General features: G+C 39.9%; 1 pseudogene; it reads right to left on the bottom strand.

The window, feature by feature from the left end:
- LOC120040158 overlaps nt 1-979 on the bottom strand; it is a 24,173-nt pseudogene extending 23,194 nt beyond the window's left edge.
- Between the last annotated feature and the right edge of the window lie 15,846 nt (nt 980-16,825).

Genomic DNA, 16,825 nt, shown 5'->3' with positions numbered 1-16,825 from the left:
GAGGAATCCACCTAGTAGTAGTAGTAGTAGTAGCATCAGTAGTAGTAGTAGTAGTAGCAGTAAAAGTATTAGTAGTAGTAGTAACAGTGGTGGTAGTGATAGCAGTAGTAGCAGCACTAGTAGTAGCAGTAATAGCAGTAGCAGCAGGAGTAGTAGTAATAGTAGTGGTGGTAGTAGTAGTAGTAGCAGCAGCAGTTGTAGCAGCAGTAGTATTAGCAAATGGGGCGGCAGCTAGCCTAGTGGTTAGAGCGTTGGACTAGTAACCGGAAGGTTGCAAGATCGAATCCCTGAGCTGACAATGTAAAAATCTGTTGTTCTGCCCCTGAACTAGGCAGTAAACCCACTGTTCCTAGTTCCTATATATACAAAGTGGAGTATATATACTTGTAATGGAGGGAACATGTCTGTCTGAATACAGCTGTGTCGGCCCTTTGGGAAGAATTACATGTGGTTAAGCTTCTCTAGCGGCCGTGAGTTATTTACTCTGAAAAATTAGAACCTAACAGAAGCAAGTCAGTTAATAAGAACAAATTATTTTTAAAAACATTTTAAAACATTTCTTATTTACAATGACGGTCTACGCTGGCCAAACACAGACGACACTGGGCCAATTGTGCGGCGCCCTATGGGACTCCCAATCACAGCCAGTTGTGATACAGCCTGGTAGCGTTGGAGACTGCTGTGGTACAGGTAGTAATAGTATCATCAGTAGTAGTATCAATCAAATTAATTTATAAAGCCCTTTTTACATCAGCAGATATTGAGACACAGATATTGAGGTGTTAGCAATAGGAGAGTTGAAAGGTTGATTATGATAATTCTGAAATTTGAATGATGTTTGTAGTTATACAGTATTAAGCATTTTGTCTCATTTACTCTGAGCTCAGCTGGGGAACTTAATTATTAAATATATATTTATTTGTCATTTTAAATATTATCATCTTACCTCTTAGCTTTGGTGTCATGTTCCCCTGAGAGACTCCTTTTAGAGGCAGGGCCCCCCTCCTCTCTCTCCCCAGAGAGACTCCTTTTAGAGGCAGGGCCCCCCTCCTCTCTCTCCCCAGAGAGACTCCTTTTAGAAGCAGGGCCCCCCTCCTCTCTCTCCACAGAGAGACTCCTTTTAGAGGCAGGGCCCCCCTCCTCTCTCTCCACAGAGAGACTCCTTTTAGAGGCAGGGCCCCCCTCCTCTCTCTCCCCAGAGAGACTCCTTTTAGAGGCAGGGCCCTCCTCCTCTCTCTCCCCAGAGATACTCATTTTAGAGCACTGAGCCCTAAACAGAGATCCAACATGTTGGTTGTGGTTAACACAGTGACAAGATAGTCTTGAATATCAATTGTTCTCTATTATTCATAACATCTATTAGAAATAAAACATTTACCAACAGATACTGTATAATATTTGACTAAAACAATCATCGTATACAAATCACATTTTCTTTTGAATTTTAGACAATCAGGTCGGTCACAATGATAAAGGACCATATCACAAGCCTGAGACTATTGAACTATTGAATGTCCAACAACTTATCATCCTCACAGGTGGCTTTATATTTTATTTAACTAGGCAAGTCAGTTAAGAACAAATTCTTATTTACAATGACGGCCTGCCCCAGCCAAACTCAGACGACGCTGGGCCAATTGTGAACCGCCCTATTGGACTCCCAATCACAGCCAGATGTGATGCAGCCTGGATTCGAACCAGAGACTGCAGTGACACCTCTTGCACTGAGATGCAGTGCCTTAGACCGCTGCACCACTTGGGAGCCAACCTTCTACACCAGGGGAAGTCAACCCTGTTCCTGGAGTGCCACAGGTACAATGTGGAGGCCGTAAAAATAGGGCTGCTTTCGGCAAAACATTTCAGGGGTTACCAATTGTTTCCGAAAAACCTATTACTGAAGGCATATCTAGAATCCGTGACACATTCCTCGTCCGGATTGTTTGTGTGGATATCTGTATAGAAACCGTCGGAACCTAACTTTTCTCCAAACCGGCGCCTATAACTGGGCTGTGGTAGGTTAAGGAGAAACGTGTCTTGGGCGCTGTCTACCCCAGCATCCTGGTCACCACAAAGTCGAGTCGTGGCTCCGCATTGTAGTCACCTATACACGGCACCCTATATAGAGCTAACGACGACTCACATTTATAAAAGTATGTCTGGGGCGCTGTCTACCCCAGCAACCACACAGCCGGAGTCGTTCCATGAAACGAGTACTTTTTGATGTAGCGATTTATTTGTCCCAATTCAATAAAAAATTAAGGATTCCGATTTTGACACACAAAACCATTCACACCATGTCCGATGCGGTCCCCTCCCCCCTTTTACGAAATATTTGCATAATGTGACAAAAATTGAGACGAGTAGCAGTGAACAGGGCTGCCAGCTTTTGAAGAAAGCTTGGCGTGAGATTTGCTATGTGAATGTCATTGCCCACTGGCACAACCCCTAGAAGGGTCAATGTAATAGTCCGGTGGCCATTTGATTAATTGTTCAGCAGTCGTATGGCTTGGGGGTAGAAGCTGTTAAGGAGCCTTTTGGTCCTAGACTTGGCGCTCCGGTACCACTTGCCGTGCGGTAGCAGAGAAAACAGTCTATAACTTGGGTGACTGGAGTCTCTGACAATTTTATGGGCTTTCCTCTGACACCGCCTATTATATAGGTCCTGGATGGCAGGAAGCTTGGCCCCAGTGATGCACTACCCTCTGCACTACCCTCTGTAGCGCCTCAGATGCCGAGCAGTTGCCATACCAGGCGGTGATGCAACCGGTCAGGATGCTCTCAATGGTGCAGCTGTAGAACCTTTTGAGGATCTGGAGACCCATGCCAAATCTTTTCAGTCTCCTGAGGGGAAAAAGGTTTTGTCGTGCCCTCTTCACGACTGTCTTGGTGTGCTTGGACCATGATAGATCGTTGTGGACACCAAGGAACATGAAACTCTCGACCCGCTCCACTACAGCCCCGTTGATGTTAATGGGGGCCTGTTCGGCCCACCTTTTCCTGTAGTCCACGATCAGCTTCTTAGTCTTGCTCACATTAAGGGAGAGGTTGTTGTCATGGCACCACAGCCAGTTCTACGACCTCCTCCCTTGAGGCTGTCTCATCGTTGTCGGTGATCAGGCCTACCACTATTGTGTCGTCAGCAAACTTAATGATGGGGTGGGAGTCGTGTTTGGCCACGCAGTCGTGGATGAACAGGGAATACAGGAGGGGACTAAGTACACACCCCTGAGGGGCCCCAGTGTTGAGGATCAGCATGGCAGATGTGTTGTTGCCTACCCTTACCACCTGCGAGCGGCCCGTCAGGAAGTCCAGGATCCAGTTGAAGATGGAGGTGTTTAGTCCCAGGGTCCTTAGCTTAGTGATGAGCTTTGAGGGCACTATGGTGTTGAACTGAGCTGTAGTCAGTGAACAGCATTCTCACAAAGGTGTTACTTTTGTCCAGGTGGGAAAGGGCAGTGTGGAGTGCGATTGAGATTGCGTCATCTGTGGATCTGTTGGGGCGGTTTGCGAGTGGGTCTAGGGTATCAGGGTATCCGGGATGCTGTTGATGTGAGGCATGACCAGCCTTTCAAAGCTACGGGCGTAATCATTTAGGCAGGTTACCTTTGCTTCCTTGGGCACAGGGACTATGGTGGTCTGCTTGAAACATTACAGACTCAGTCAGGGAGAGGTTGAAAATGTCAGCGAAGACACTTGCCAGTTGGTCCGTGCATGCTTTGAGTACACGTCCTGGTAATCCATCTGGCCCGCGGCTTTGTGAATGTTGACCTGTTTAAAGGTCTTGCTCACATCGGCTCCCGAGAGCGTTATCAAACATTCATCCAGAACAGCTGGTGCTCTCGTGCATGCTTCAGTGTTGCTTTCCTCGAAGCGAGCATAAAAGGCATTTAGCTCATCTGGTAGGTTTGCGTCACTGGGCAGCTCGCGTCTGGGTTTCACTTTGTAGTCTGTAATAGTTTTCAAGCCTTGCCACATCTGACGAGTGTCAGAGCCGGTGTAGTAGGATTCAATCTTAATCCTGTATTGATGCTTTGCTTGTTTGATGGTTCGTCTGAGGGCATAGCAGGATTTCTTATAGGCGTCCGGATTAGTGTCCCGCTCCTTGAAAGCAGCAGCTCTAGCCTTTAGCTCGATGCGGATGTTGCCTGTAATCCATGGCTTCTGGTTGGGTTATGTATGTACGGTCACTGTGGGGGACGACGTCGTCAATGCACTTATTGATGAAGCCGATGACTTAGGTGGTATACTCCTCAATGCCATTGGATGAATCCCGGAACATATTCCAGTCTGTGCTAGCAAAACAGTCCTGTAGCATAGCATCCGCGTCATCTGACCACATCCGTATTGAGCGAGTCACTGGTACTTCCTCCTTTAGTTTTTGCTTGTAAGCAGGAATCAGGAGGATAGAATTATGGTCAGATTTGCCAATTGGAGGGCGGGGGAGAGCTTTGTATGCATCTCTGTGTGTGGAGTAAAGGTGGTCTAGAGTTTTTTTCCCCCTCTTGTTGCACATGTGACATGCTGGTAAAAAATGTTATAAAACTGATTTAAGGTTCTACACATGTCAGAGAGTGTTACCACTACACCAAGGTTCTACACATGCCAGAGAGTGTTACCACTACACCAAGGTTCTACACATGCCAGAGAGTGTTACCACTACACCAAGGTTCTACACATGCCAGAGTGTTACCACTACACCAAGGTTCTACACATGCCAGAGTGTTACCACTACAACAAGGTTCTACACATGTCAGAGAGTGTTACCACGACACCAAGGTTCTACACATGCCAGAGAGTGTTACCACGACACCAAGGTTCTACACATGCCAGAGAGTGTTACCACTACACCAAGGTTCTACACATGCCAGAGAGTGTTACCACGACACCAAGGTTCTACACATGCCAGAGTGTGTTACCACGACACCAAGGTTCTACACATGCCAGAGTGTTACCACTACAACAAGGTTCTACACATGGCAGAGAGTTACCACTACAACAAGGTTCTACACATGCCAGAGAGTGTTACCACGACACCAAGGTTCTACACATGCCAGAGTGTTACCACTACAGCAAGGTTCTACACATGCCAGAGAGTGTTACCACGACACCAAGGTTCTACACATGCCAGAGTGTTACCACAACACCAAGGTTCTACACATGCCAGAGTGTTACCACGACACCAAGGTTCTACACATGCCAGAGTGTTACCACAACACCAAGGTTCTACACATGCCAGAGTGTTACCACGACACCAAGGTTCTACACATGCCAGAGTGTTACCACGACACCAAGGTTCTACACATGCCAGAGAGTGTTACCACGACACCAAGGTTCTACACATGCCAGAGAGTGTTACCACGACACCAAGGTTCTACACATGCCAGAGAGTGTTACCACGACACCAAGGTTCTACACATGCCAGAGAGTGTTACCATGACACCAAGGTTCTACACATGCCAGAGTGTTACCACGACACCAAGGTTCTACACATGCCAGAGTGTTACCACTACAACAAGGTTCTACACATGCCAGAGAGTGTTACCACAACACCAAGGTTCTACACATGCCAGAGAGCGTTACCACTACAACAAGGTTCTACACATGCCAGAGAGTGTTCCCACGACACCAAGGTTCTACACATGTCAGAGAGTGTTACCACTACAACAAGGTTCTACACATGCCAGAGAGCGTTACCACTACAACAAGGTTCTACACATGCCAGAGAGCGTTACCACTACAACAAGGTTCTACACATGCCAGAGAGTGTTACCACTACACCAATGTTCTACACATGCCAGAGAGTGTTACCACTACAACAAGGTTCTACACATGTCAGAGTGTTACCACTACAACAAGGTTCTACACATGCCAGAGTGTTACCACTACAACAAGGTTCTACACATGTCAGAGAGTGTTACCACTACACCAATGTTCTACACATGCCAGAGTGTTACCACTACACATGCCAGAGAGTGTTACCACTACACATGCCAGAGAGTGTTACCACTACACATGCCAGAGAGTGTTACCACTACACCAAGGTTCTACACATGCCAGAGTGTTACCACTACAACAAGGTTCTACACATGCCAGAGAGTGTTACCACTACACCAAGGTTCTACACATGCCAGAGAGTGTTACCACTACAACAAGGTTCTACACATGCCAGAGAGTGTTACCACGACACCAAGGTTCTACACATGCCAGAGTGTGTTACCACTACAACAAGGTTCTACACATGCCAGAGAGTGTTCCCACGACACCAAGGTTCTACACATGCCAGAGAGTGTTACCACGACACCAAGGTTCTACACATGCCAGAGTGTGTTACCACGACACCAAGGTTCTACACATGCCAGAGTGTTACCACTACAACAAGGTTCTACACATGGCAGAGAGTTACCACTACAACAAGGTTCTACACATGCCAGAGTGTTACCACTACAACAAGGTTCTACACATGCTAGAGTGTTACCACTACACCAAGGTTCTACACATGCCAGAGAGTGTTACCACTACAACAAGGTTCTACACATGCCAGAGAGTGTTACCACGACACCAAGGTTCTACACATGCCAGAGAGTGTTACCACGACACCAAGGTTCTACACATGCCAGAGTGTTACCACGACACCAAGGTTCTACACATGCCAGAGAGTGTTACCACGACACCAAGGTTCTACACATGCCAGAGAGTGTTACCACGACACCAAGGTTCTACACATGCCAGAGAGTGTTACCACGACACCAAGGTTCTACACATGCCAGAGTGTTACCACTACAACAAGGTTCTACACATGCCAGAGTGTTACCACTACAACAATGTTCTACACATGCCAGAGTGTTAACACTATACCAAGGTTTTGCACAGGAAATTGTTATATTAATGGTTGGTGGCAGTGGGTAACCAAATCATAGATTGCAGTCTGCTTGTCCATAGACTGCTTAGTACACAAACATTTTATATTTTGTAATTAGTGTGAACTATATGTTTAAAATAGGGCTGGAAGAAAATTCTGCTTGCCCATCCCTGATCTGTTTCTAGTGCTGGGTGTTTGAAAATGTTATAACAATGAATTTCAAGAAATCACCCAACCTTCAAGAAAAATCGAATGAATTTAAAACTGCGAGTTTGTTTTCTGTGTCAGCCAATTGCAACTCAATAAAACGTGAAACTGGTTCAGGCTGCTCACTCCACGTGCGCCTGCTGCTGAGGAGAGAGAGAGGGAGTGAACGGAGCCTTGGCCTATGTGAGTGCGACGATAAGAGGCCTTTTTCATGTAAATAAAACAAAAGTCAGAGGAGACGACCTGTACCCTGCAGAGATACTTTATGTTCAGTTTCAACTGTCGTCATGACGTCACTCCTTTATATAACAACAGTAACCAGAGGGTGGAGCTAACAGTGAGTCGCATGCAGTAAATAGTGACATTGTTTCGAATCTTGCTTCAGCTTATTTTATTATTTGTAGTCAATCTTCAATACATCATTTTAGCTAAATGTATAATTTACTCGAGACCAGATTTAGTTGAGTTTTTACATCAAGAAATGTGAATTACTCTAAGCATATAATTGTAAACAAGCCTACAAACCAAACATGTTTTAATTTGAGAATGTAAATTTATATGCCTTAAATATTAAACTGTCTTAAAATATTTTATGATTAGTTGAATCAGGTGTGCAAGTGCTGGGCAATAACCCAAATATTAAGAAACCCTGAGATAAACATTAAACCCGATAATTTAACAGCTCCACCATCTTTACCAGACTTTTGACTGATAAACTCCTGTTTGTCAGCAACTAAGATCAAGTAGCAGTTCTACTAACTAGTAATATCTCATTTAGATATTCATTCTCTGACTTTGTCCTTTAGAATAGATTGTTCAGAAATACTTACTTTATGTTTTACTCTCCAAATAGTGGTTTCTGCTGTCGTCTCAAAATGGATCCTGTACAAAACAACAAATGTACTTTCGGTTTCCTCTCAGCCCCTCATAAATGTGTTTAATTGGTATGTTCCACTAGATGGCAGTAACAGTGATGCCAACTTAGCAATTTTGTTGCTAGATTTAGCAACTTTTCAGACTACCCTGGCAACTTTTTTTTCAAACAGCACCTAGCAACAAATTTAGCTACTTTTAAAAATGTATTTTGAACTTTTAGCAACTTTTGAAAAGTGACTCAAATGCTAAAATGCACGCATTTACCCTCTAAATGAGACAAAAACGATGTTCTCTGTCACACACTCAGTCACAACACACGTGCCTGGCTGCAAAAGTGCATTGTGAGTGACGTCAGCAGCAGGCGCTCACCTCGTGCACAGGCAGCAGCAGGCCTGCAGCAATTACAGCAAATTGCAAATCATTGTTAGCTGACTGCAGTAGTACGGGTTAGACGAGCCAAACCCAATGAATATAGTTGGTCACGAATGTTTGATCTTGAACAGAACTTACAACATGTCTCAATCAAAATTGTACAGCCAGAAGAACAGAAAAGAGTGGGAGTCTGTACCTGAACAAATGTCAAATCATATTTTTCGTTGAAATGGCCTGCCAATTTGAGTAACGTTATTGTGTATTCTACGTAATGACATCACAACATCATTTAGCAACAAATCAACCTGCCTCTAGCAACTTACCCTGAAAATTAGTTGGCAACACTGGGCAGTAAACACCTGCTGTAGACTAGACTTTATAACAGTGACCACGTTTACACTCGCACAGTGTTATGATAGTAGCTCATATTCTGCTTAAGGTTTTTTTTCGGGATAAACTGTTAACTTGCACCTTTGATATCCCGCTCAGGAGTATCCCTGTATCCATGAATAAACACAATATTCCTATTTGAAGTTAATTTGGGTTAAATGGAATAGTAACTAAAATAGGGATACTGACTGTAGGCCTATAACCTCTCAGCTGTAGTGTGATATTAACTCCTGCAGAATTAAGCATGATACATCAAATGCACATGTTGTCTTTGGGAACAGGAGTGGAGAAATATGGTTTATTTGGGAATGGGCATGTAATGTGTTATCTTTGATTCTGTTATTCAAGCAGACAGTATTTCAACTACATAAAATATGCACCCAAGATTAAACGTAGTTAATCGTTTGCTCAGCTTTTCATTTCCTTAAAACGGGTCAAACTGATGACATTTGGACATTTTGCACAGGACCAATCTTTCACTGTTCTGGAATTAATGTGTCCCTAAACAAAACAGACAACTTTACCTGGGTTAACTAGATTAATAATGCATTCATTCTATCAATGTAAAACATTATCCTGGAGAGAACTACTTTATTTAGTCTATCAATGTAAAACATTATTCTGGAGAGAACTACTTTATTTAGTCTATCGATGTAAAACATTATTCTGCTGAGCACTACTTTATTTAGTCTATCAATGTAAAACATTATCCTGGAGAGAACTACTTTATTTAGTCTATCAATGTAAAACATTATTCTGGAGAGAACTACTTTATTTAGTCTATCAATGTAAAACATTATTCTGGAGAGAACTACTTTATTTAGTCTATCAATGTAAAACATTATTCTGGAGAGAACTACTTTATTTAGTCTATCAATGTAAAACATTATTCTGGAGAGAACTACTTTATTTAGTCTATCAATGTAAAACATTATTCTGGAGAGAACTACTTTATTTAGTCTATCAATGTAAAACATTATTCTGGAGAGAACTACTTTATTTAGTCTATCAATGTAAAACATTATTCTGGAGAGAACTACTTTATTTAGTCTATCAATGTAAAACATTATTCTGGAGAGCACTACTTTATTTAGTCTATCGATGTAAAACATTATTCTGTAGAGCACTACTTTATTTAGTCTTCAACAAGTTATGACAGAAGAAAATCTGCATGTATCTCACTATAGTTGACAAACAAATGGGCTTCCAGATGCGGGAAACTATAATATGATCTACCAGATGTCAGAAAGTATAAAATGGCCTACCAGATGTCAGAAATTATAATATGGCCTACCAGATGTCAGAAATTCTAAAATGGCCTACCAGATGTCAGAAATTATAAAATGGCCTACCAGATGTCAGAAATTATAAAATGGCCTACCAGATGTCAGAAATTCTAAGGTGTTGACATGCCACAGTATTCCATCTAAGATCAGCATATCCCAGGCACACTGATCCTTGAGCAGCACTCCTCCTCTTTATGAATACTGTCACAGGTGACTCCTCCAGGTGAGGAATAGTTGTGCCTTACGGTTTTGACCGGAGTTCACAGAGGGGGAATTGGTAAATATGCGGTCAGATTGAGAGAAGAGAAAGAGGCACATCATTTAAAACATTTGATCTCAAATCCAATATGCTGGAGTATAGAGCCACATTTAAAATGTTAGCTTCACTGTCAAAATAGATATGGTGTGGACTGTATACTCAATACAATCTAAATTTGATACCTCAATGTCTGTCTTCTGACTGATACTGCTTCTAAAACTGGTCTGGTCAGTCTACTCAAATATTCATACAATACATTTTTCTCTCTACTAGCAATATTATGATAATTTCTAATAATGATACACTCATCCAATTATGAATAGATATGGCAGGTTTCAGGACACTGATATATCTGAATATGTTGAAAAATATATACTGCCACTATTTTCACCACCAAAGAATATCAGTGTGGTTTTAATATGATTTGACTCTTTGCAGGCTGTCAGGCTGTCAAGTCACAGAGGAAGGCTGTGCTTCTCTGGTCTCAGCTCTGAAGTCAAACCCCTCACACCTCAGAGAGCTGGACCTGAGTAACAATGACCTGAAGGATTCAGGAGTGAAGCTGCTCTCTGCTGTACTGGGGAATCTCCACTGTCAACTGGAGACTCTGAGGTCCGTATTCCTGTAGTTGGTCAACAAGTGATAACTGTTCACCAGATCCACATGTGTTTAGCATGCACACATAGTCCACACCATATGTGTTTGGACAGGGAAGCTTACAGTTTTCAAATTGATTCTATACTCCAGCAATTTAGATTTGAGATAAAACGTTTTATAATAGACGACAGTACAGAATGTCACCTTTTATTTGAGGTTAATGGTGAGAGGTTAGTGTATTTTGTTGTAGTCATTGCTTTCAAAGAATATGGGACCAAATACTATACTTTTGACTACTTTAATACACATTCATTCATTTATGAATAGGTATGTCAGGTTAAAAAAAATATACTGCCACTTTTTTCACCACCAAAGAATAGCAGTGTGGTTTTAATATGATTTGACTCTTTGCTGGCTGTCAGGCTGTCTAGTCACAGAGGAAGGCTGTGCTTATCTGGTCTCAGCTCTGAAGTCAAACCCCTCACACCTGAGAGAGCTGGACCTGAGTAACAATCACCCAGGAGACTCAGGAGTCAGACTGCTCTCTGCTGGACTGGAGGATCCACACTGCAGACAGGAGAAACTCAAGTATGTAGAGGGTTTATGTCAATGTTCATATCAGACATGTTTGAGTTATCAGGCTAGTTAAGACAAACATTCTAACCACCACTTGGACAAAGTTATATGCAGACTGTGAGGGTGTGTGTGTGTGTGTGTGTGTGTGTGTGTGTGTGTGTGTGTGTGTGTGTGTGTGTGTGTGTGTGTGTGTGTGTGTGTGTGTGTGTGTGTGTGTGTGTGTGTGTGTGTGTGTGTGTGTGTGTGTGTGTGTGTGTGTGTGTGTACTTGTGTACGTGTGTGAGTTTGACGTGTATCCCTCAATGACTGTCTGTTCTTCTGCTTACCGCTACAGTGTGGAACATGATGGAGAGTACACAATGAATCCTGGGCTTAGAAAATGTGAGTTTTGACTGCTGTGAAGAATATGACTAAGAATAAGTCTTAATTCAAGTTAAGTCAAAGTCAAAGACCACCATCATTACTTACTTGGTCATATTAAATATAAGCTGTAGTTCTACAGAATCAGAAATCAGGGACACCAACGTTTATAAAGAGTTGCTTTGACAATGTTTGTGTCTGTGTATGTTTGTGGTGTGTTCTTGTTACATTAGAAATGTGTGTGTGTTCATGCATGCATACATGAAGGTGTGTGTGTGTCCCGTGTGTGTGTGTGTGTGTCCAGCATGTGTGTGTGTTCAGGATGTGAGTGTGTGTTCATCAATGCGTACAGGTGTTTGAGTATGTGTGTAATTAATGTGAATAAATGTGTTTTATAAAACCATACAGTATAGCATATGATCATTCAACAAGTCTCAAGTTACCTTAACTTTTCCTTTTGATTTCTAATATTGTGTCTGGTTTCATCCATCAGATGCCTGTGATCTCACACTGGACCCAAACACAGTAAACAGACTCCTCTCTCTGTCTGAGGAGAACAGAAAGGTGACGGAGAGAGGAGGAGAGGGGAGAGAGGAGCAGCCGTATCCTAAACACCCAGAGAGATTTGACTACAGGAAGCAGGTGCTGTGTAGAGAGGGTCTGACTGGGTGCTGTTACTGGGAGGTAGAGTGGAGTGGATTAAGGGCTGCTATAGGAGTGACATATAAAGGAATCAGCAGGAGAGGAGAGGGTGAGGACAGTCTGATTGGATGGAATGACAAGTCCTGGAATCTGGTCTGCTCTGACAACCTTTACACTGCCTGGCACAATAATAATACCACTCTCATAGGCGTCCCCCCCTCCAGCTCCCACAGAGTAGGAGTGTATCTGGACTGGCCAGCCGGCACTCTGTCCTTCTACAGAGTCTCCTCTGACACACTGACCCACCTGTACACATTCCACTCCACATTCACTGAGCCCCTCTATCCAGGGTTTCTGGTTTATGACTCCTCAGTGTCCCTGTGTCAGGAGGTCCCTGTGTCAAACACAACGTGGACCTGCTGACATCATCTGAGCGCGACTTATGTTTGTTGTTGGGTGCTGTTGGAAGCTGAGAGCTGAACGAGAGGTTCATTGTTTTTGTAAAGCTGACCGTGTTTTTATATACTTTTATTTTATGATGGATCCTGCAGCTCTGCTGGGCTTTATATGCTGTGAGTGCTGCTGTCTGTCCCAGGATCCTGCAGCTCTGCTGGGCTTTATATGCTGTGAGTGCTGCTGTCTGTCCCAGGATCCTGCAGCTCTGCTGGGCTTTATATGCTGTGAGTGCTGCTGTCTGTCCCGGGTATTGTAATGTTTTTAAAATTGTATAAACTGCCTTAATTTTGCTGGACCCCAGGAAGAAGAGATGCTGCCTTGGCAGCAGTCAATGGGGATCCATTAAAATATATACATATATATAACATATAAATACAAATAGAAAATAAAAATACAACGTGATGTTTCCCTCTGATCAAGGTTCAGTAAGACACACTGGAGCAACAATGTAGAATATCTCTCTAGTGTGTAAACATATGATTGTAAATATTCATCAATAAACACCATTGAAGTTGACAGACGTTGTTAACTAGAGTCATTCATTAATAGAATGAATCACCACACTGTCTTGTAAAAACTGGTTTCATTTAGAAATAATTTGTTGTTATTGGGCTTCTTGGTGTTTGTAAATATTGTTGTCTGTAGAATGTTTATTTGTCAAATTCTTGACACAACAATCTTGTTTCTGTATAAACTCAATTCCACTGAATGAAATGTACATGTGACAGATGTGACTAATAAAGGTTAATCAACCAGATGAAAGAAGAGAGGTGTAAATGTTTTAATATTGATCAGAATATGACAGTACAGTAAATGGACTACAGTAATAGGGGTTGTGTTCAGTACATAGAAAAGGGTCTTATTCAGTTGAAGAGGAAGCTTTTATGACCAAACACACACAGACCGTAACTGTGTAAAATGTCACCTTCAATGGGGTCGTAGCTGTATTGAAGTGGTGTGTTTTTAGTGAATCTCCTTTCTCTGTCATCTCTGGTACAACACCCTCAGAAACATTCAGGGGAAATGGAAAGAGATCCTGTGACGTGACTTCCTCTATTGGACGTTAACAAAGCATCACAACATCTTAACTCCTCCTCCACAGTTACTGGATTGGTTCAACAGGACAGAAGAGAACCTCCCCACCAGTGTATTTTTTCTCATCAGGACCAGAGAGACAGAAACACCTCTCAGGCATTTGTTTAATGTCTGCTAGGTTACTGGTTGTCCACAATGACGACTCCTGTGTAAATACACACCCTTGTTACGTTGCAGCAAGCAGCTTCAGGAAGTGATGTTGTGTATTCAGTATTCACATTATAATATGCACTATTCTGTCATTATAATATGCACTATTCTGTCATTATAATATCTACTATTCTGTCATTATAATATCCACTATTCTGTCATTATAATATCCACTATTCTGTCATTATAATATCCACTGTCATTATAATATGCACTATTCTGTCATTATAATATCCACTATTCTGTCATTATAATATCCACTGTCATTATAATATGCACTATTCTGTCATCATAATATCCACTATTCTGTCATTATAATATACACTATTCTGTCATTATAATATACACTATACTAACATTATAATATCCACTATTCTGTCATTATAATATACACTATACTAACATTATAATATCCACTATTCTGTCATTATAATATCCACTGTCATTATAATATGCACTATTCTGTCATTATAATATCCACTATTCTGTCATTATAATATACACTATACTAACATTATAATATCCACTATTCTGTCATTATAATATACACTATACTAACATTATAAAATACACTATTCTGTCATTATAATATACACTATTCTGTCATTATAATATACACTATTCTGTCATTATAATATCCACTATTCTGTCATTATAATATCCACTATTCTGTCATTATAATATCCACTATTCTGTCATTATAATATCCACTGTCATTATAATATGCACTATTCTGTCATTATAATATCCACTATTCTGTCATTATAATATACACTATACTAACATTATAATATACACTGTTCTGTCATTATAATATATTTTATTCCGTCATTATAATATCTATTAATCTGTAATTATGATATCCATTAACCTGTCATTATAATATTCACTATTCTGTCATTATAATATCCATTAACCTGTCATTATAATATCTACCATTCTGTCATTATAATATCCACCATTCTGTCATTATAATATCCACTATTCTGTCATTATAATATCCACTATTCTGTCATTATAATATCCACTATTCTGTCATTATAATATCCACTATTCTGTCATTATAATATATTTTATTCCGTCATTATAATATCTATTAATCTGTAATTATGATATCCATTAACCTGTCATTATAATATCCACTATTCTGTCATTATAATATCCACTGTCATTATAATATGCACTATTCTGTCATTATAATATCCACTATTCTGTCATTATAATATCCACTGTCATTATAATATGCACTATTCTGTCATCATAATATCCACTATTCTGTCATTATAATATACACTATTCTGTCATTATAATATACACTATACTAACATTATAATATCCACTATTCTGTCATTATAATATACACTATACTAACATTATAATATCCACTATTCTGTCATTATAATATCCACTGTCATTATAATATGCACTATTCTGTCATTATAATATCCACTATTCTGTCATTATAATATACACTATACTAACATTATAATATCCACTATTCTGTCATTATAATATACACTATACTAACATTATAATATACACTATTCTGTCATTATAATATGCATTATTCTGTCATTATAATATCCACTATTCTGTCATTATAATATCCACTATTCTGTCATTATAATATCCACTATTCTGTCATTATAATATCCACTGTCATTATAATATGCACTATTCTGTCATTATAATATCCACTATTCTGTCATTATAATATACACTATACTAACATTATAATATACACTGTTCTGTCATTATAATATATTTTATTCCGTCATTATAATATCTATTAATCTGTAATTATGATATCCATTAACCTGTCATTATAATATCCACTATTCTGTCATTATAATATCCATTAACCTGTCATTATAATATCTACCATTCTGTCATTATAATATCCACCATTCTGTCATTATAATATCCACTATTCTGTCATTATAATATCCACTATTCTGTCATTATAATATCCACTATTCTGTCATTATAATATCCACTATTCTGTCATTATAATATATTTTATTCCGTCATTATAATATCTATTAATCTGTAATTATGATATCCATTAACCTGTCATTATAATATCCACTATTCTGTCATTATAATATCCACTATTCTGTCATTATAATATCCACTGTCATTATAAAATGCACTATTCTGTCATTATAATATCCACTGTCATTATAATATGCACTATACTAACATTATAATATCCACTATTCTGTCATTATAATATCCATTAACCTGTCATTATAATATCCACCATTCTGTCATTATAATATCCACCATTCTGTCATTATAATATCCACTATTCTGTCATTATAATATCCACTATTCTGTCATTATAATATGCACTATTCTGTCATTATAATATCCACTATTCTGTCATTATAATATCCACTATTCTGTCATTATAATATCCACTGTCATTATAATATGCACTATTCTGTCATTATAATATCCACTATTCTGTCATTATAATATCCACTGTCATTATAATATGCACTATTCTGTCATTATAATATCCACTATTCTGTCATTATAATATCCACTATTCTGTCATTATAATATCCACTATTCTGTCATTATAATATACACTATACTAACATTATAATATACACTATTCTGTCATTATAATATACACTATACTAACATTATAATATACACTATTCTGTCATTATAATATGCATTATTCTGTCA

The sequence above is a fragment of the Salvelinus namaycush genome, unplaced genomic scaffold (assembly GCF_016432855.1).
Source record: "Salvelinus namaycush isolate Seneca unplaced genomic scaffold, SaNama_1.0 Scaffold33, whole genome shotgun sequence".
Classification (NCBI taxonomy): Eukaryota; Metazoa; Chordata; class Actinopteri; order Salmoniformes; family Salmonidae; genus Salvelinus; species Salvelinus namaycush.
The sequence above is the reverse complement of the archived record's forward strand: the minus strand, read 5'-3'. Positions and strand labels throughout refer to the sequence as shown.